Raw genomic sequence first — 22,526 nt, forward strand, 5'->3', positions numbered from 1 at the left:
CGCCTTTCTCCGAGGCACAGCAGAAAATGCCTCGGAGAAAGGGAGTGTCCTTTTCGGATTGGGGGGCGTGTTTTGCTGTTGTCTCCTCCCTGAGACTTCTCGCAAAAAACACGCCCCCCGATCCGAAAAGGACGGGGCTTCAACGGAGTGACTGGACCTCTTCTCCAGTGGCTGGCCAGCATTTAAGAGGCCAGCCAATGGAGAACAGGAGAGAAGAGGGGCGGGTGCAAGCCCCTCTTCTCAAAGTCACTCAAACTCATTAAATCTCGGAGCGAGACTGCGCAAGCGCAGCCTTTCGCAGCCGAGACCTAAAAATGACTATTACCTGCCACCTAATAACTGTGTGGGCCTGGAATAGTCCAAATTGTCACACTTGTAGGAGTGTAATGGTTAGTAGTCGTGTTGTTACTGCTATTGGCAGAATGTCAGGGGCGATGTGTGGTGCAAGCTGCAGTGGCCTCCTGACGAGAGCCCGGGCACTTATTGTTTCACAAATTAAGCACTAGGTACACGCTCTACTTTGAAAAATGCTTTCATGCAAGGAAAAGTGAACGCATGTATGGAGGTCTGATAACCCAGGAAGGCCTCCATCCCGGTCCACACCCATTCACAGAAGATCATAAAATGTCTCCTACCTCATTCATCTTCATGAGGCAGGTGCAGTGGTTAATTTGTAAAACAAAAGAAGTGCTGGGGCTCTCGTCAGGAGGCAGCTTGCACTAGCCCATCTCTCCTGTTAGCCCCAGCTAAAGCAGAACTATGAAAGTGGGGAGAGGATGTGACATAATGGCAAGAGCTGCCACCTTCAGAGCTGGTGAACCAGGTTCGAGCCTTGGCGTTGGCTAAACATGCTGTCATTCTGCTCAAATCAGTTTATCTCCTGTGCCTACCATAAATGAATGTGTCCGTAACTGGTCCTCATGAAAAACGCTGGTTTTGATGACTAAGTGTCGGTGCTGAGCACCGGAAACCACCCGCTCAAATTAAGCAGCGGTAGTTCTGGGACAACCTGCGAATAAATATTGCGAAATGTTGAGCAGATCTTTATGCCTTCACTTTTTCTGATATGAGGTCCTTAGCTGGGGATGCACGTTTTCTCTAACTCATTATTTCATCCAGACCTCCCTGTCTTGGTTAAATTATTATTAAATATAGTATTTTTCCTAGCGCTGACTGCGCTGCCTGTAATCGTTTTTCATCTGTTTCTGTTTTAATCATGTTTGCAATTTGTAACCTGATATTTAAACGTAAACACAATTGTATAAGAGAAAAGTAATACAATACAATGAAAAGTACTTTCTTGGCATGCTAAGTCAAACATGCCCAGCCAAAGTAAGTACACAAAGTACATTAAACAATACTGGAATTATAATTGCATTCCAGACTATTTGCTTTTCAGGGCTGAATCTTATGTCTGCTGTGGTGGGCGTATCTTAGATATTTTTCAGGCCTTTGTTGTTTCTTGTGTGTTCTCTTGTGTGTTCTCTAGGACTAGGCAGTGTTTCTCCGTTTTATCCAAGAAGTTCTACTTCTCTGCTAAGAATGTAAGACTGTGTACCATGTATTACACGGAGTAAAACTATTTGAAAGTATTACATATTTTACCATGGCAATCTGAACCAGAGTGGCATGGTACCACAAAATTGAGTTTTAAGTGTTCTGCTATAAAAACATCGTAGGAAAAATGTTGCTGACCAACATATTAACAAGGTAGGTATATACAGTCAAGTATGGTCTTACTACTCAACTACACATGTATGTACCTTGCTGATATATATATTTATATGTAATACATGGTACACATATGTATACATACATATATAGAAATATTAGGCACCACAAAGACCAAGAAGCCACGGGAGTGGCCGCGCCCTGTGGGCGTGGTTTATAATCTAAAAACTGATGCCGAAAATTGCAGTGCCTGCGCATTTAAAGTCTGTTGCCCATGAAGAAATGTGTTATCACAAAACGCGTTGGCAGTATGGAGTGATATCTGTGATACTTGGCTCTATCCTTGTTGGCACCCTCCAATAAAAGATTGTGGCAATGAACTTACCTGGCGAGTGATCTTTCCACAGCAGGCATCTTCTGTTCGATGGATTGCGGCCCCGCCTGAGCCGCGGAGAGTATCCCGGTGCTTCACAGCACTCCAGCAGCGGCGTTGAACTACGCCACTGCCTATGGGATAGGAGCCGGTTTGTTGGGGTATGAGGTGCTGGCGAGGACTTGAGCCATGTACCACAACCCACTACGGATTTGAACTGTTTATAATTTGCACAGGCACCGCTGCTCACTTGAGAAATATTAGGCACCACAAAGACCAAGAAGCCACGGGAGTGACCGCTCCCTGTGGGCTTGGTTTATAATCTAAAAACTGATGACGAAAATTGCAGTGCCTGCGCATTTAAAGTCCGTTGCCCATGAAGAAGTGTGTTATCACGAAACGCGTCGGCAGTATGGACTGATATCTGTGATGCTTGGCTCCATCTTTGTTGGCACCCTCCAATAAAAGATTGTGGCAATGAACTTACCTGGCGAGTGATCTTTCCACAGCAGGCATCTTCTGTTCGATAAATATATGTATGTATATATATATATATATATATATATATATATATATTCACTGAAAACCATAGGTTTCAGGGGCGTTATAGTTAGCTGGACTTTTCACTCGTGCAAAACCATTGAAATTCCCCCGTTATAGTTAGTTCAGCTAACTATAACTCGCGCGCCCGCAATGCACTGCTGATGACGTCACATATTACATCACTCATGACATGGTCAGTGACATCACTCATGACATCACTGATGACATCTCAAATGACATCACTGATGGCATCACTGATGACATCATCCTTGTGATAGAGTGGCAGACCTCCTCTCACCCTAATATAACCTTTGATACACACATTCAAAACTTTTCAAAACAATGGACATACCAATACCAGTTACAACAACCTCCTCAGTAATTCTAAGATCTACATGCACATCCACTCATTCACCAACAGTCCTATACAGTCACTCATACATGTACTCGCTCATCATATGTACTCAAACACCTATACATCCTGTTACACAATGCCACTCATCCATAGAGTTACTCACACACATAGTCACTCATGCTAATAAAGAATCAAACATACCTTTACTTGCATATACAGTTATACACACACCACCACACTTACTTCTACGGAAACTTACACATACTTAGTCTTTTAAACAATCACTTATAGAAACACATACTTATTCATACAGGAACTCTTTCAATCTCTCACTCTCACATATACTCACTTATATACACCAAGAGTCACATATACTAGTTTAAAACATATGTAGTTACTCATAAAGACACTATTGAGACAGTCATTCACTCACAAACACACCCATACACACACTCATCCACCCATACAGTCCTGCACACATGCTGTCTTCAACACATACAAACAGTGAGTCACTCATTCATGCACCTATGCACTACGTAATACCCCCCACCGAACCATGCAGACACTCAGACTGATACTCAAAAAACCAACTAATAACCTATATAGACACCCATGTAGCTACTCACCAACCCATGCAGCCACTTATACACAAAGTGAGAGACTGATACAGATATTTACATATTTAAACATTACTCACTAAGCCATGTATTCACTATGATACACTTAATCAGTCAGTTACACAATCAATTTTTCAAAACCAAATCATCCATTTAGACACTTATATACCCATTTATTCTTCCATCGACCTTGAGATATACATATATCAAACATATTTAATTTTCAGAAAAACAGACATTCACTGGATGATGTCATCAGTGATGTCATCAGTGATGTCACAGACCATGTCATGAGTGATGTAATATGTGACGTCATCAGCAGTGCATTGCGGGCGCGCGAGTTATAGTTAGCTGAACTAACTATAACGGGGGAATTTCAATGGTTTTGTACAAGTGAAAAGTCCAGCTAACTATAACACCCCTGAAACCTATGGTTTTTTCAGTGAATATATATATATATATATATATATATATATGTTTACCAGGAGTCGTTGCGAAATCGCCGTTCTCCCTCCTCTCGACGCCGGTGCCAGCAGCGGTCGCAACTCCGCTAAAAACGTTTTTCTATTAGGAAGAAATCCGAGAATTCCCGGACAATAATCCAGCGGCACACCAAAGGACGACACAATAAGAGTTTATTATGTTAAACAAACAGAACTACGCGTTTCGGCGAAGCCTTTGTCAAGTTGTTGACCTGTGCCCAAATTCCCATAGAAATACAGGTCATTGTTCATAGACATAAAAGAAAACTTTGCATGAACTCAATACCAAAATCCCTAATGGGATGAATTATGGAGAAGAACTTGCTACTCACATAGGTTAAAAATCCTATCCCTGGAGCCTTCTCTCTCCTTTGCTCTCCTATTCTGAATGTAGATTTTTTATAACTCACTTTTTATAGTATAGAAGCAGGGGGTAGAGATATATATATATAATATATGTTTTTCAAATATAATCACCTCATTGTATGGATTACATGGTTCGTTATAATTAAATAACTTAATTTTTTCACTACTAGCTAGGCTTAGCGTAGTGATTTCAGATTAATTGACATATGGATGTACACTATTGATACCCGTATATACTGCTATCTAATATTCCTAGTATTAATTTTCTTAACTATATTCACTTGGTGTATTCATTATTATTATCATTTATTTATTGGATTGTATGGTTGTATTCACAATTCACAAACAGTTTCTGACGTATGCCCCGGGATATGTTCCCCATTATTGATGCATAGACATTTATGGCAAAAAGAAAAATTGCAATGATGAGTTAAAGAATGGTTTTCGCCTTAAATTTGTATATATTGTATATCGTTTAACATATGATCTGATTATAGTTTGGCATTTGCCTTTAATGATAGGTTTCTCGGCTATTACCGATAAAAGCATATTGTAAATGTAATAGGTGATCATATAATGATTGGGCACTTGCCCTCAATATCGATGTTTATTGGTACATTACCAGTACATAAGTAAATATTTACCTTCAATTAATTGAATGAAGAATATAGAAAGAACAAGGAGTGTATCATCGAATTTACGCGATATATTTCTATATATGTGTGTTCAGGCCCATATATATTTTTCAAAGTTTAAATTGAATTGTAATTGTTTTAAGGCAAAAACCAACATTTATTTGGTTACATGAGAAAATGTCGATGATGCCATAATTCATGATTTAATGATTATGTCTTACTGTTCATGCAAAGTTTTCTTTTATGTCTATGAACAATGACCTGTATTTCTATGGGAATTTGGGCACAGGTCAACAACTTGACAAAGGCTTCGCCGAAACGCGTAGTTCTGTTTGTTTAACACAATAAACTCTTATTGTGTCGTCCTTTGGTGTGCCGCTGGATTATTGTCCGGGAATTCTCGGATTTCTTCCTAATAGAAAAACACATATATATATATATATATATATATCTCAACACGAGTTCCCTTTCACAATGGACGACGAAGCCTGGTCTTGACAAAATCTGAGATTTTAATCGTCAGCTGTCGGACGCGTTTCGCCTGACCTGCAGGCTTGTTCACCAACAAAGTTTGATAAAGTTTTCAGCCATTTTAAGTGTGCTTTGCTTATCGTGTCACGTGTGAAACTACACAAACAATGCATCTGAAGACAGACTAGTAGTTTTACAATTTGAACCTAATGTTGTCATATAAACTTTGCCTTACATGATTCTAGCATTAAAAACAAATAATTGTATTCACATGATAAATCTGTTTGGCAATTCTATTCTGCTCAAGTTCTGACATTTACAGATAATTACTGCCAAATGTTTGTTAAACATCTAACCCGCGACATTCTGCCTAAGTAGGTCATGTCACTTCTGTATGGCACATTCACAAAATAGCATAACATCATTTTACAATTATTAAGAAGGCTAGAATCTTCTTATATAATTGAACTAAATACCAAGACCCCGGAAGGTTTGAATATGGAGGAAGACTGCCACACACAGCTGTGATTAATTACAGTAAAATATCATCTCTCGTCCCATTTCACTATGTTTTTAACTGCTTTCTTTAATTAATTTTTCACTTTATTATAACACTTTTTTTTCAAACACCTGCACTTTTTGAAGACAGTGATGTTCTTATTAACGAGTTGCCTGTGGTATTTATAATTGCCCATTTGGTATGAAGACTTTATGAATAATCTGTATTTGGCATCTACAATTGCCCACTAGGGTGGAATCGTAATAATTGTAATATATATTACATATATGTAATTATATATATATATAAAAAATAATATTCTTCAAGCATAATTTTTCTGTAGTGGATATTCTGATATTCTAGCATACAACTATAAGAGTTTCTCAAAAACAATATTTGTACTAATAAAACAGTAGAAGGTTCAAAAGTACCTCTGTTGTCTGATTTAGCTTCTCTCACCAAATCTCCTTACCAAAAGACAGAATAAGGTTAGTTGAAGAGAAGCAATTGTACCTGCAAAAATATATTTTTGTTCCACCCCCTGGCCTGGGTGTTACATGAGTACTCTTGTGGAAACTAGCTGCCATGGCTGCATCAGCTGAAGCAATTTGCGTTTGTGGCAGCCATTTTAGTTAGCCATGTGCTCACCATGTGCTTTCTCCCTGTTCACTATTGCCTGCCTTTGTATTCTGCTTGTGTCATCAAGTTTAGTTAACTCTTTTAGCACTGAGCCAGAGCCTTACACATGCTCAGAAAGACCTGTAGCTTCCAATACTCCTGACCTAGTATGTAACTGTCATGCTATTCTTACTGATGTAAGCAGTTTAGTCTCTCCTCCCACTCTGTTGACTAAGCAATTCTTATGTATCCTTATATGTATTTATGTGCACACTTGTACTGCCTCTTTTTGAGTCTTCATGCTAACTCAGCAATAAACTGGCCATAAAGGCCCCTGTTCTCTGTACTCCTTAGACTGTCTCCTACAGTGGCCTGAGGGTACTGTATGACGCAGTCGCCCTCATGTGAGGTTAATAAATACTTTTTTTGATATTACAGCTTCCGTGCCAATCTCTCTCTTTATTGGTCTGAGGACTAGTGCGCAAAGAAGGGCGAACCCCTAGCACCGGTAGGCCCTGGTGAGGTCTACTTCTGCACTCTGTTACACTGTTTTGATTGCATTGCATAAAAGATTTTAAGCAAGCTATTGGTGAATTAATATTTATAGGTAAATCTCATCAAACAATTCTTAGAAGCACTGTAGCGTGAAATGCACAACATAACAAGGGAGAGAAGCATGTAGCTGCACAGATCTATAATGCTGTTTTGGGGGCCTTTGGAGGAATCAATGTTATACTATATTATACTGTTAATTGTGTAGAGTCAAATTAATATTTGCATCATTGTTTTTAGGTTTCACCTGCACAGCGCTTGTAAAATCTCATGTAGGTAATATATCTTTAAAAGGGGGCTCTTTTCTGTTCCCAATGCTGAATTACTGTGTTTATTTGCTTCGTGTGGAACTTTTTGTTTTTGTTAACTTCCCTTGGCTGCACTCATGTACAATACTTTCGCTAAAGCTGTTCACACTGTTTAAGCCCCAGGCAAGATAAGATTCCTTCCGACGGAAAAGGCAGAAAGTTTCTAACAGTATGCTGGAATGATTGCTTTTTATTAATTAGTTGTGTAAAGCAGATGCTTTAGTCTTAGAACGTTTGTGACTTTTCCAATCATGCCTCAGTACCTTTCTTTGAACTTGGAAAGGCATTGTCTGATAGATTTTTTCAACTTAATCTATTTGGTCATTATGATCAAATTCTAAATGTTGTAATAAACATTGCTTGTTAAAAATAAAGTTAATATACAAGAGTTATGCTATATTTTACTCCTAAACAGGCAGCCACAAGTGCAATTACCTTGCAGACAACAGGGTATTGATTTGAATGGTGCAGCAGGTACAGTAGCAATAGGCCCAAAAGTTTTCAGAACTCCTCTAAACATCTAATACTGTTATATTTTACCACTTATCAGGCAGTCACCATTGCAGTTACCTTGCAGTTGAAAGGGGCTTGATTTGCATGGTGCAGAAGGTGCAGTGGCACGGGGCTAAAAACTGTAGAGACCCCACTACACGTAGTATATTGCTAAATTTTACTTTTTATCAGGCAGTAACAAGTGCAGTTATCTAGCAGGCACTGAGTCCATGATTTCAATGGTGCTGCAGGTTTAGTGGCACTGGGGCCAAAAGTTGTCAGAACTCCTCGAAACACCAAATATTGCTATATTTCACTCCTAAATAAGCAGTCACAAGTGCAGTTACATTGCAGGCACTAAGGTCATGATTTCAATGGTGCAGTGGGTTCAGTGACACTGGGGCCCAAAGCTCTCCGAACACCGAATGATGCAAACTTTTACTACCAAACAGACAGTCACAAATGCAAGTTACCTTGCAGACACTGGGGGCATGATTTGAATGGTGCAGCTGGTGCAGTGGCGCCGAGCCCAAAAGTTGTCAGAACACCCCTAAACACATAATATTGCTTTTACATCAATTAATAATAGTTTCCCTTTTTTTTGTCGAGTTTTATATAGGGCATACTAGACCCAAAGGTATCAGAGCGCTTTACATGAGCACCAGTTACGTTACAGATGGACACATTCATTTTTGTTCGGCACAGGGAGATTAAGTGACTTGCCCCAAATCACAGAATGTTGAGCGTCCCACGGTTCTCCAGCTCTGAGGTCGACCGCCCTAGCCGTTTGGCAACATTCTCTCCCAAATTCTCTCCTTTCATTTAATTTGTCAAAATGTTGCTATTACTTGACCGCACTATACCACTAGTAACAGCACAGTATATTGCCTTTTTGTACATAAACAAGTCATAACACTTTAAGAGATTTTCTGTAACTTATATTGTCTCAGAAAGCTACAACTTAAAACAAAAAACAGTCTATTATCAATCACATGGGCGAAACCTAATACATTTACCAATGCGTGTTATATTTGCACTGCCAAATTAGGGGAAGACAACTCTACTTGAAGCAATTGTTCAGTGAATATGAAATTTGCATGATGCACTCTGCATTTATATTCTGTTTGCATGCCTATGATGTCAGGCAGTGAGCAAAAAGAACTAGGGGCCCAATGCACTATGCCCTTTCGCTAAACACAAATCTGCAATTGCATACCAACTAGTTTGGCAACAGTGATGCATTTTTTATGCAACCTATGCACTAATAGGTGACACAAATTTCCCATTTGCAGAAAGTTGAAACTCCTTGCCTCATGAAAATTAACTAGGCAGGTCACTATTTGCAATCCACTGTTTTAATGGTTAGGAACAAAGAAATGACGGCATAAAAGGTACATTAGATCACTGCCCCAGTGTTGGCATTCTGAAACAGGAAGCTTTTTTTTTAGGTCTGGCTGTAGCCAAGCAATTTAGAATTTTCTAAAAGTGTATGTATAATATATTTACTTATAGGATCTTTCAGTCTGACCCCGGGCGGGTAACTACACTCCGCCTGACGAGTTTACGATGTTTTGCCTACTCTGCGTCCCGTTGCGAACGTGGAGTTCAGGTAAAACTACGACTCCATGGCAGAGCGTAGTTAGCCGGCCCCTCCACCCTCCCCAAATAATTAAAAGTTAGTAAAAGGCACTTACCTACCCCGTGGCTACCTCCTGCTGGACATAGCCACTCTCCTGCCTCCTCCTCGCCGTCCTGCTTCAATGATAAACCATATGTTGTACCTCTTGCGAGTGTGCATGGAGGAGGCAGGAGAGCGGTGATGTCCAGGAGGAGGCAGCCATGGGGCAGGTAAGTGCCTTTTACTAACTTTTAATAATTTGGGGAGGGCGCAGAGCATAGCGAAGTTCCGTGGAGTTGCTTTCCAACTCCATGGAACTTCGCATAGAGGCATGATACCTGCTCCGCCCAGGGTTATTTCAGTCAGCCCTCTGAACGTATTAGTCTGTATTGTGGAAATCGCAGTTATATTTGTTGTAGAATCCCAAGGCTTGACTCCATTTTTAGTATGTTAAGCTAGCCTGTCTTCTTTTGGTCCACATTCAGCATGTCATTATCTCTTAAAGAACTTGGGGAAGTGTCACTTCATCTAAACAATGACTTTGCTAATGCATAAGGCGACACAAATTTGCCACAAGCTACATGATATCTATGTTTCAATCTGTTACAGTAGATGTGTAATATAAGCATATAGTCCGAGTTGGCGTATTTTTCATCATGCTGGTTTAGCCCGGTTATGTCTCGGATTAGTGGAAAGCCCCTAATGTAGGCTAAAAGTCAGTGGTCAGTCTTAAATAAAGCCAATGAATTGACCACTGAATTAACAAGCATTTACAATGCAATGGTCTCGTCATTGTTAAAGTGAGAGCTATTGGCATTGCTCATGACATTATTTTTGTTTATGTTTTTGTCTTTAAAACATTTAAAGAAACGGCATTGTTATTTACAATGTCAATAGCTTAATCACTCAAATGCGAGACCTATTGCATTTGCACCCACACAGAGCCACCCACCCACACACACACAGAGCCACCCACCCACAGAGCCACCCACCCACACACACACAGAGCCACCCACCCACAGAGCCACCCACACAGCCAGCCAGTGCACTCTAGGGCAGTGCTTAATAAAAAAAGTGCCAGGGCTCTTGACAGAAGGCCATTGCAACTTGCACAACACATTGTCCCTGACATGCTGCTAAAGATCATAACAACACAACTACTAACCATCATACTCCTACAAATGAGACAATTCGGACTATTTCAGGCCCCCAAAGCTATAAGAATGGCTTAGGTGGCAGGTGATAGTAATTTTTAATGTATATTGCATTAATAAATTACTGTTGTTGTGTTCATGTCTAAATAAGCCAGTCAGTGCAACCTTGTGCCGAACACCAGAAACCACTGGCTCAAATTAGGCACTGCTCTAGGGAGAATTAGAACATTCGGATATTCCACATTCTTAAGACCTAAAGATTTAAATGGGTATCACCCACATACTGGAGCACTGAGATTTTCTTTAACGAACAAGCATCCCACAAAATTGAATACATGGGGACAGATTTACAAGCCCCTTGCGCAACTTTTGCGTCACTTTTCCCATATTAAAAGTGACGCAAAAGAGGCGCAAGGGTCTTGTCTGCCCCAAGTTTTTTTGTTGCACTCAAACACTGAGGTGTCCAAATCTTGTAACTACAGGTGCTAATGTTACCAAGCGCACTGGTGCTTTTTATATCCAAAAGGGTGAAGGGCTTAGTCACCAAACTGAGATCCAATCTCGCAGGCCTGCATTTAAATGTAGGTCTCCGCAGCAAGCGTATTAGCTCACTGAGCTACCATACCAGGTTTCAGAAGCCTCGCAGCCGGTGTGTCATTTATCCCAAAAATCGCGTCTGCAATAATTGGCAGGTGGTTCCTCGCTTAGAAGGTCACACGTCGTGAATTGTTTTCTGCGCGCGAGGAATGTTCACATCCAAGGCGTTTTTTTGCCTTTTGGAGGCAAGAGAGCTGCGAAGCCACCGCTGCGAGAAAGTACCAGGGGGCGTTCGCATTTCACGGCAATTACCCCTCACCTCTCCCAAGGGCACCGCAGTCCCGACCGCAGACCGGGAGGGGGCTGCTTGGCAGACCCCCTGCTCCTCTGACGGCCTTTTTCATCGCTCTCTGAAGTGCGAGTGCTGTGGAGAAGTGCTGTATAAATGCGAGGCTGGGACAAGGGTGACTCACTCCTGAGAGAGCGCCGAGGCGGCGGTGGGTGTGTGGAGAACGCGGAGCTGCTGCAGCGCTCGTTTTGTGCTGGTTTTATGCGAGTGCGGGGGAGGCTGAGGTGGGGTGCGGGGGATGAAGTACTCCAAGGCTCCAAAGTGACGAGGCGTACAGAGAGCTGCGACTGACTCTGGCCCGAAAGCAGCTTGGCAGTTGGGACGGATCCGGGCCCGGAGGACCGTCCGATGAAGACCCCACCAAGATGCACGGAGGTAGAGATGGCGTGCAGGGACCAGGGGAGAAGCAGCAGGTGGACCCGAGAGGCACCCCGGGCCGCCCCCTACCTCCTTAGAGCCCACGGGCGAGTCTGGTCCACTGCAGGCCTCATACGTGGGACCCCTGGCCGCGTGGTGGGAGCGGCTGGCCGGCTCGCATACGCCGGGACTGCAATGGCTAGAGAATCAGCCGGCCCTAACAGGACTGAAGGTCGAAATCGCTCCGAGCCCAGGAGGCGCCCCAGTTGAGGCACGTCAGGACACGCAGAGGGGAATACAGCCGGCAGAGCAGCAGAACACAGAGGAAGAAGCAGAAGGAGGTACCTGAAGGCCGGTCCTGGCGGGAAGGAAGCCCAGGGCTTATCAGAGCCGGGAGTGTCTTGCTCATACTGCCTGCACGCGCCAGTAGGCTTTCTGATTGGTTGACAAGGTCCACCAATCACAGTGCTTATTCGGTAGTTGCCAACCAATCAGAGAGCCGACTGGCGTGTGTAGGCAGCGTGAGCAAGACATGCCGTAGACTCGCTGTCTTATGGGGGTGTGAAATAAAAGAGAAAGAATCGAAAAAACATGCCCATGAATCCAAAAGAGACGGGGCTTGTTTGGAGAGACAAAGCTCTTCTCCAATGGCTGACCAGCATTTAAGAGGTCAGCCAATGGAGAAGAGGAGAGAAGAGGGGCGGGTTGAAGCCCCACTTCTCAAAGTCATTAAATCTCGCGAGCGAGACTGCGCAAGCGCAGCCTTTGCTAGCCGAGATCTAAAAAGGCCTTCACACGATGTTATCTCAAGAGGTCCTGCCAGACTACCGCGGCATGCACTCTTATGCTGAGAGTCGATACAGAGGAGGAGCTGAGCCCAGTTGATCATGTGTTTTCCTTTCGAAGGGAAAACTCTCTCCCTGATGAACGCTGATAATTACAGCTGATCTGGTGTGAACAGCGCTGGGCCCCGAAAAACTCTATAGGCAAGTTAAGTACTCCATGCTCTCATAGCGTAGTGCATTGAAGTAGTATTTAGGATAGTGGGCTGCAGGAACATTATAATTATATGAGGACTGTTCATTTTTTTCTTGCTGCTAACAATATACATAAGTGCAATTTTAATTATATTCAGTGTGATTATCACTCATGTACTAAGCAACAGGATGAGACTGTTACAATAAAACACTTTTAAATGTATATAGTGTATTTTCTTGGGCAGTGCTTGAGTGTGCTATTCTAAAGAATGAAATTGATTGAATTACCACTCCGTCTTTGAACCCTTCACAGGGCTGTTAGTAACCCAGAAAGAACAGATAGCACACCAGCAGGTATGCTCAATGAGTGGTGTGGTCTACAATAACCTAGGTTTCCCTGCTCTAGGGATGGATCATTGAACTCAGTTCAGGCGCTCGTGGGTAGGGAAGCCAAACTATGTAGACCTGAGCCAAAGTTCCAGGATGGGCAACTTGACACCTAAACATCAGCATTCAGGTTTTATGGATCTTTGAGAAGTCTTTGAATATGCACTCTCAAAATAGCCATCATTACAGGTACACAGAGACATCAGTAGTAATCATGGTTCTCCTTCTGTAGACATAATGAGGAAAGCACCTATTTACTGTGTGTTTAGCTTTATTGTTGAACGGTTATTCCACATCAGTGGGTTTCTATGGTTTTTGAGTCTCATGTTTTATTGAATCTGTTCAATTAAAAGGCGGCTCCTCCTGTTGTGATAGGAGTAAATTACCAGGAAGCAGTTACACAACATCTCTACATCAGAGGTGACCCAGATGCAGGGTGGGGGGCAGTTAGATATTAATAGCTACAGACACAGCATATGCCTTTGAAACATTTCACTCATGGATGGAACTTGAGAGTACAGATGCTGCTACAGGGCCGTTTCACGTTTCATGCTTTCAAACCAGATGTTCTGCCTGCAGATAGGGCACACCAGTACTTGGGAATCTCTTTGACTTACCAAAACTCCAGAATTGCTTTGCTAGTGAGTTACCACACACAGTCACAGGAATGTTAGATTGGGTCCCTTGAGTAACAAAGGGGTAACATGGCCTGTATTAGCTGGATATGCACCACATTCTGAGAACCTACCAATGGCTGATGTTGTAGGAATACTAAATTACACAGTCTCCTTATACAAGAAACTCATAAATATGTGCTACAAACTATGAATTCTAGACCAGCTCCAGCAGGATGAGTAGTACTGGGACAGGTTGTTGTAGAGGGAATCAGTCCACTGGCAATACATGCTGTATTGGGAAAGATGCCCACAAAGCATGATGAAATTGCCTCCTGGATTCCAACCAGTTGGAAGCAGTTTTCCCTCATACAACATCTCAAGACAAGCGTAGATTACTGACTATGTGTCTTCCCCTTGGAATGGTTCCACCTGAAGGGAGTGCAACACCTGAGGAAGTATATTTGCATGCATTCACATTAACACGCTAGGCATACCCTAATTAGCAACGCTCCCAGAAGTTTTGAAACAAATACAACATGAGCAGAAGTCTATACCAGCTTTGGCCTTAGGCATGAAATTAATGGGACATTTTTCTACAGTTTCTTCAATCCCATCCTAGGAACAATTTGTGGGAAAGCGTCAGCTTTGGCTATGCGCCAGAGGCCCAAGGCAGTTTCTGTTCAGAATCACGAACATGAATTATCAAAAATAATATCTGAAGTTTATACTTCTGTGGACCGTGACACTTTAGGTCAGGGGTGCCGTGAACTCCACTGCTTTAGCAGCTGCAGCAGCTGTGGGATTCTTTAAAGGCCTCTCCTGTATGTAACTCCCAGACAAAAGTTCTGAATTAATGCTGTCAATGAATTCAGCACCAATTGAAGAGCAAGCAGGAACAAGGAAGAACAAAAGATGGGTAAATAGACAAGGGGAATAGGGGAGGAATACTGAAAGAGAGGAAGGGTGAAAGGAAGGAAAGATGGATGGATGGATAGATGGATGAATGAATGAATGAATGAATGAATGAATGAATGAATGAATGAATGAATGAATGGGTGGATGAATGAGTGGGTAGATGGGAGAGTGAGTGAAAGGGTGTGTGCATGAATAGATTGATGGACAGGTGGAAAGAAGGCAGAATAAAGGATAGATGGTTGAGTGGGTGAAAAGATGACAGAGTGGATGTATGCATGATGAATGGCAGAACGGATGAATGGATGTATTGATGGATGGATAGGAGAGTGGATGGATGGAAGGCAGAATGGATGGATGGGTGGATCACAGTCTGGGTGAATTGATGGATAGATGGATGGCAGAGCAGATGGACGGTAGAACAGATGGATGACAGAGTGGATGAATGGATGCATGGCTGAGTGAATGAATGGATAAATCTCAGAGCAGATGGGGGGGCGTGGCTTGGACGCCGAGGGAAGATGGCGGATCTCCGTTAGCTCCGCTCGGTCGCGGTGCTTTCTAGCTGTGTGGAAGGCTTCCCAGCGAGCTGCGGGTGCTGTCTCCAGAAGAATTCACCAGCGGAACATGGCGTGATTCAGAATTGTCCTTCGCCGGTTGTTTATATCACTCCTATTCCTCGGAGACGTGGCGGTTTGATTTCCTGAGGTAATGCCCGACGGCGGCCATTTTATATCAAGGCGCCTGTATCCCACTCCTGAGGCACCGCGCACGCATTTCCTGGATCATGCTTTGATGCTTTACTGCTTCATTTTTCTCCGAGAGGGAGTCTGTTCCAAGTTCAACAGTTTCCATTAGCCCCCGGCCATGCTTGTTCTATACCGTTTTTCTCTCAGGAGAAGATCTCATAATTTTGTCTTTTCTTCAGAAGAGCCATGATTAACCCCTATTTCCTGAGCAACAGGTTGGATGCAATACAGCTTCGTGTATCTTTTTCTTTTTGTTTTTTTGTCCTAAGGTGATGCTGTAACGGCTTTATGAGTATTTTTGCCAAACTTTTCAGCGTATGAGAGAACTCCGTATACTTTTTCCCGCCAAGAAAGCGTCTAGTCGAATTGCCAAGATGTCTAATGACTCCCATCCTCCGAGTAAACCATCTTCTTCTGGCGCAAAGCCTAAAAGGCTGAAGAATGACCCGCCCTCGCCGATTCTTTCTTCGCAAAGCCCAGTTCTAGATAATATACTAGAGGAAGTGCGTGGCCTTCAACCATTTATGGCCGCCACAAACGAAAAATTGCAACAAATAGAGGACCGATGGATTGTCATGGAAGGTAGGGTGACTGAGTTAGAACAGCATGTCAGTGACGTTCAAGATGTCGCCACAAAAATACCGTTATTGGAACAAGAGATTCACAAACTACAGCTCCATACTGAGGACTTGGAGAATCGTAATCGAAGGAATAACCTCCGTCTTTTTGGCTTGCCAGAGAATATTGAGGGTCCTGATATGTTGCTCTTCCTTCGAAAATTCCTTCATGACCTCCTGGGCCTTCAGTCAGCTACACCTTTGAATATCCAGAGAGCTCACCGCTTAGGTCGCCTTCAACCGAATTCCACTAAACCTCGTGGCATTATCATGCTTTTTCTGGAGTTCACTGAACTTATGACTGTACTCAAAGCAGCTAAACTTAAGCGTCACCTATCGTGGTCTGGTCACAATATCTTTATCTCACAAGATGTCTCCAATGCGACCAATGCTCGTCGCAAAGAATTCCTTGCACTGCGTCCACAAATGAGGCATTTGAACGTCCAGTATGGCATACTTCACCCCTCCATTTGCAAGATCACCCACGACGGCCAGACAAGATCCTTTGATGACCCGGGAAAACTGAAACTGTTTCTCAATAACATCTCCTCTCGCAATATGGACACAAATCATTGAGCGTCTCTTCTTTTTTACCGCTTTAGTTTGGTGCTCTTAACAGCTTTTAACAGCCTTTTTCTGGTTACCTTAGATACCTCTTATACATAGTTTTCTATATGCTTTATTGCTTATTGCTTATTGTATGTTTGTTAATCACGTTTCTTCTTCTTTGTTATTGGTTATTCCTGTTCAAACTCTCTTTTCTCCCTCATCTCTTTGCTCCTTTCTTATAACTACCTAGGTTATGTCCTGCTTCCAATTTTATCCTTGTGATTTACACCGCTGTCTTCTCTCCGGTCTCATCACGCTCCAACTTTACTTTTCTATTGCTGTCTTTCAGGTCTGGACTCTTTTCCTTGACCTGTTTTCCTTCTCTACTTTCCTATGCTTTTTACGTCTGCTCACCTCCTTTTCTTCTCCTGCTCTTTCCCGCACTTTCTTTTTTCAGTCTTCTTCCGGTCGGTGCGTCACTCTCTTCCTTTTTCGAGATTTTCCATGTTTTCTCTTCGCTCTTTTCCCTTCATTTTCTCATGATTATGGTGCTTGCGGACCTCCCTTCATTTATTACATTGTCAAAGGTTTGTTGATTCTTCTTAGTAATGTGATTTTTTGTTTTGTTGTTCCCGTTTGTAACCCTTATGCGCATTTTGTCTTCCAGTGTCGTTTTGTCTCTGAAGTATTCCCACACCATGTGTATCACATTCCCTTGAACCTCGCGTATGTGTAATTTTGTTACGTGGAACGTACGTGGTCTTGGAAATCCTGTTAAAAGGCAAAAGGTAATTTCTCATTTATCTAAACTCAATTCCCAAATTTCCTTTCTTCAAGAAACGCATTGTAATGATGTTGAGTCGCTGAAATTAAAAAGGCAATGGGTAGGCCAAGTTGTTTTTTCCCCTGCTGTTGACAAGAAGGGGGGGGTTGCCATATTGTTTCACAAATCTTTATCTGTGCAAATTATTTCCTCTCAAAATGATGACGCAGGTCGATGGGTAATGGCCAAGATTGTTGTTTATAATAAAACGCTAATCTTGTTAAACATTTATGGCCCTGTGAAACCGGATCCAAAATTCTGGAATGATATTAAAATTCTCCTTTCCACCGCTGATTGTCCCAATATTATTGTAGCAGGCGACTTCAATCAATGGTTGGATCCTTTCTCGGATCGCTTATCAAAGTATAAATTTCAGCCGGATAAGACCCATAAATCCTTTCAATCGGCCATTGCCTCTCGCCCACTGTATGATGTTTGGAAAACCTGTAACCCTGATTTGTTGGAATATACGTTCTTTTCTAATGTTCACCAAACCCGATCCAGAATAGATTATATCTTGGCTAGCAAATCCCTTCTTCCATGTATCCAAAAATCTGAAATTGGTTCTATCTTTATTTCAGATCATGCCCCTGTCTATGTTGTTTTTGACCTTTCACTCACCTCCACCAAATATAATCGCTGGAAGTTTAACACTCACCTACTTTCTGATACAGCTTATCTTAAAGAAGCCACTTCCTTCATTAATGAATTTTTCACCTTTAACAACCCATTAGACACTTCCACTTCTAATAACTGGGATGCTTTTAAGGCGGCGCTCCGTGCTTTTACTATTTCCTTTGTGTCCCGGAAGAAAAAGGCCAATGTGAAAAAGTATAAGGACCAATTACAACAGTTGAAAAAATTAGAGCACGACTACTTTTCCTCCAAAAATACTGACTCACTTAGGAATTTAATTACAGCCAAAACCAACCTTAACAAAATTGCTACTGTTGATGCCTGCAATGTTTTACTTAGAATTAAGTCTTAATTTCACGGAGGGCAGAATAAAGCAGGTAAAATGCTAGCGAACTATTTAAAAATTCGCTCTGAACGTAAGACCATTGGTCCTATCATGGATGAATCCACCAATAATCTGGTGTCCTCTGATGAAGAAATTGCAGCGGTCTTTCATGACTATTATCGATCTCTTTATTCAGACGATACATTCCCCTCCTCTCATAATCTTGATAAGTTTTTTTCTGGACTCCCTGCTCCCCCTTCTCTGAGTGCTGAGTTTTCCGCTTTAGAGGCGGATATTACCCTTCAAGAGATTCTTACTGCCCTACAAGCTTTAAAGAAATCAAAAGCCCCCGGCCCGGACGGATTACCGGTGGAGTTTTATTGCACTTTCAAATCTTTGTTTGCCCCTAAATTATTGCAGCTGTTTAATTCCTTCATTACTGATGCGAAAGCATCTGGCTCCTTTATGGATGCCTTGATCGTCATCATCCCTAAGCCCGATAAGGACCACTCTTTTTGTAAAAATTTTCGCCCAATCTCCCTAATCAATTACGACTGCAAGATCTTCGCTAAGATTATTGCTTCTCGACTTGATTCTGTCATTCCCCTTCTGATCAAGACGGACCAGGTGGGCTTTGTCAAAGGTAGATTGGCTTCCGATAATGCTAGAATGTTCATGAATATCCTGTCCCATGGTAAAAATTATAAAGATCCCCTGGCTGCTTTGTCTCTGGATGCGGAAAAAGCATTTGATCGTATAAATTGGCAGTTTATGTTTCATACATTACAATGGTTTGGTTTTGGCCCTAATTTTATTTCTTTTATCAAATTGTTATACTCATGTCCGAGGGCTAGTATTTTTGTTAATAACCAATTCTCTCAATTTTTTCCCCTATCTAGAGGCACCAGGCAAGGTTGTCCTCTCTCCCCATTACTTTTTATCCTGTGTTTGGAACCCTTCCTTGAGCGTATTCGAACCAATCCCAAAATTAAAGGTTTTGCCTCTACTTCTGTTGAAACTAAAATATCTGCCTACGCGGACGATATATTGGTATACATGTCCAATCCCAGTGAATCCCTTCCCCCTTTTTTAGAAGAAGTCCGCCTTTACTCTTCCATTTCTGGGTACAAACTCAACCTATCCAAAACGGAGGTTCTCCCTTTAAATTCGATATGTTATCAATTTATGTTTGCTGATACTGCCTTTGCATGGTGTCCTTCCAAAATTAAATACCTTGGCATTTGGTTTGCCTCCAATATTGCGGACACTATTAAATTCACTTTTAACGCACTAATGAATAAATTGAAATCCCTTCTCCTCGTGTGGTCCCCCTTATTTTTATCATGGTGGGGTAGACTTGACACTATTAAGATGATGGTCTCTCCCCATATCCTTTACACGGTTTCTATGCTCCCTGTCAAAATCCCTAACAGGTTTTTTTCCCAATTAAACTCTTTATGTCTTAAATTTTTGTGGAACAATAAACGCTCCCGCATTGCCTTAAACAAACTTATTCGCCCCAAGGAAGAGGGGGGAGTGCGCTTCCCTAATTTTAAAATATACCACTCGGCTTTTTTGATTAAACAATCTTTCTCATTGGCCTTCGACTTTGGGGATACGCCTATACCTCGTTGGATTATCTTTGAGCGGTCGCTCCTAAAAGAGTTTCAGTTTCAGCATGTCACATTTATGTCTAACTGCACCTTTTTGTCCAAAAGCCCTGTATTAAAATATTCCCGTGAATTGCTGTGCAATACATTTCTTAAGGACCTATCTCCCATCCAATGTTTTTTAATTTCTACCCTATGGTATAACAAATTTCTCAAATACAAAGGTAGATCTTTCTATTACAAATACTGGAAGGAAAAGGAGATCTTTTTTGTCCATCAGCTTTTGAATGGGTTTTCTATCATCCCCTTCCAAGAATTACAAACACGATATCAGCTACCTGACTCCTTTCACAAGGAATATATTATTATCTCTAATGCTATACAAACCCAATTAGCTACCTACTCTCTCCCATCAACTTCACCTTCTTTAACACCCTCTTCACCATTGTATCCTCTATTTCCGGCGCATAAACTTAAAGCCGCCACTGTTTACAAGTTATTGTTAACCCAATCTCTGTTCTTTCTGTATCATAGAGCCATTATTACTCCTGTTACTATTTGTAAGTTTTCCCCCACATCCTCTCCCCTTTGCTGGTCCTGCTCTATCGAAACTGGTACATTAATCCATCAGTTATATGAATGTGCATCTGTTCTATCTTTTTGGAATTCAATTTGGAATGTTTGCATGTCAGTTTTCAACTTTAATGTAACCTTATCTTTTGTAAATATCTTTTTAGGTTCTTTAGCTCCTGATATGGAAACTGTTTTATCTAGTTCTAGGTTATTTGATCTTTTTATTGCATTAGCTTTTAAAGTGATCCTGTCTGCATGGAAAGATAATTCTAAACTGTCGTCAATTACTTGGTGGAATTTTATTTGTGACGAACATAGGATTGCTTCCGTTTCCTCCTCTTCTGTCTCCCAAAAAATCAAAGCTGATCGTCTCTGGCTCCCTTTTACTACTTATCTCTCCTCGCACCCTCCCATGTGATAACTCATTTTCTTTTTATTCTTTTCTCTCTTTGGCTTTCTCTCTTATCTTTCCCTCTCACCTCTTTGGTCTTTCCTCTTTTCTTCCCTCCTCCCCCTCCTATCCCATCCACCAGTGCCTTATTCCTCAATTTATCCTATTATTGATTCTTTTTTCTTTTTGTCGACCTAGTCATTGTAAACCAACTTCGTTTATATAATATCTCTTTATGGCGCTATATTGTAATAATTGTTTTATTGTATCACTTGCTTTTTCTTTTTCTTTTACTCTGAAAATTCAATAAAAACTTCTTAAACAAAAAAAAAAATCTCAGAGCAGATGGATGGATGGCCTGGTGGATGGATGACAGAGTGGATGGATGGCAGAGTAGATTGATAATAGTAGGAATGAGGGAAGCATGGATAGATAGCATGGACGTCATTGAGGGGTCGCAGCTGTGACCCCTGGCTTGCCCCATACAATCCCTGTCACTGTATTTGCAACCCCTGGCCTCAGAAGTAGCAAAATCAGTGCCAGTAACAAAGGGGTAGCTCGTCCTTATGGACATCGGTAGTGGCTGCAATACCCTTGTTTTTTGTCAATTTGTTTATTACACTAATAGTGAATAATAACATATTATTTACTACAAGTGTAATAAAAAATGGAGTACAATTATTATCCTTCCTGGCAGCAAACGTAAGTAAACAAATGCTTTTAAATGCTAGTTGAGTGCATGCATGCAGGCAAGAGTGTGTTTATGGGAGAGACAGTGTCTGTATGTGCTAATGTATATGTATGTGTATGCATGTGTGTGTGAGTGAAAGTAAAGGTCAAGTGGCGCGTGATGTGTCTTCCGCTACCCCTGGCCTTTTGGTAAATTGACGTTCATGATAGATGGATGGATGGATGGGATGTTGAAACACTGACCAATGGATAAAAGAATGAATGGGTAACAGAATGTGAAGGTGAAATAGTGAATATCAGTGGGTGGATGGATAGGTCGAAGGATATGCTTGGACTGAAGAGACAAGGGAGCTCTTCTAGGGAGGGTTGAGATCACTTGCTTCACTCACCTGGTGCCATCGGAGTTTTAGTTCAAAGTTGTATTTTAATTGTCTAGCTACTTCCTTGCTTTAGGTACACGGGCCATTAAAGCACATCTCATATCGAAGATCTACATTGAAAGCTCCACTAAGGATAAACTTGTAATTGAGTATATAAAGAAATGGGGGAGGGGAGAAGGGGGTGAACTGGATCACCAGTAACTTAGGAGTCAGACTGGGGGGGTTATAATTTGAGGGACTATGGTAAAATTAGAAAGGCAAAACAGCATCAGTATTCTGATAGCCACTCGTCC

General features: G+C 41.7%; 1 protein-coding gene and 1 long non-coding RNA gene across 10 annotated transcripts in view; one reads left to right on the plus strand and one right to left on the minus strand.

The window, feature by feature from the left end:
- The window catches only part of LOC146867949 (uncharacterized), a 507,623-nt gene that overhangs the window by 473,782 nt on the left and 11,315 nt on the right, over window positions 1–22,526 (minus strand). The gene's annotated exons all lie outside the window — the stretch shown is intronic.
- LOC146867950 (uncharacterized) overlaps window positions 1–22,526 on the plus strand; it is a 61,183-nt gene that overhangs the window by 13,118 nt on the left and 25,539 nt on the right. The window contains exon 2 of the long non-coding RNA XR_014962396.1: window positions 17,473–17,593. This is a non-coding gene — a long non-coding RNA (uncharacterized LOC146867950). The remainder of the gene's footprint in view (window positions 1–17,472; window positions 17,594–22,526) is intronic.

The sequence above is a fragment of the Triturus cristatus genome, chromosome 1_2, assembly GCF_964204655.1.
Source record: "Triturus cristatus chromosome 1_2, aTriCri1.1, whole genome shotgun sequence".
Lineage (NCBI taxonomy): Eukaryota > Metazoa > Chordata > Amphibia > Caudata > Salamandridae > Triturus > Triturus cristatus.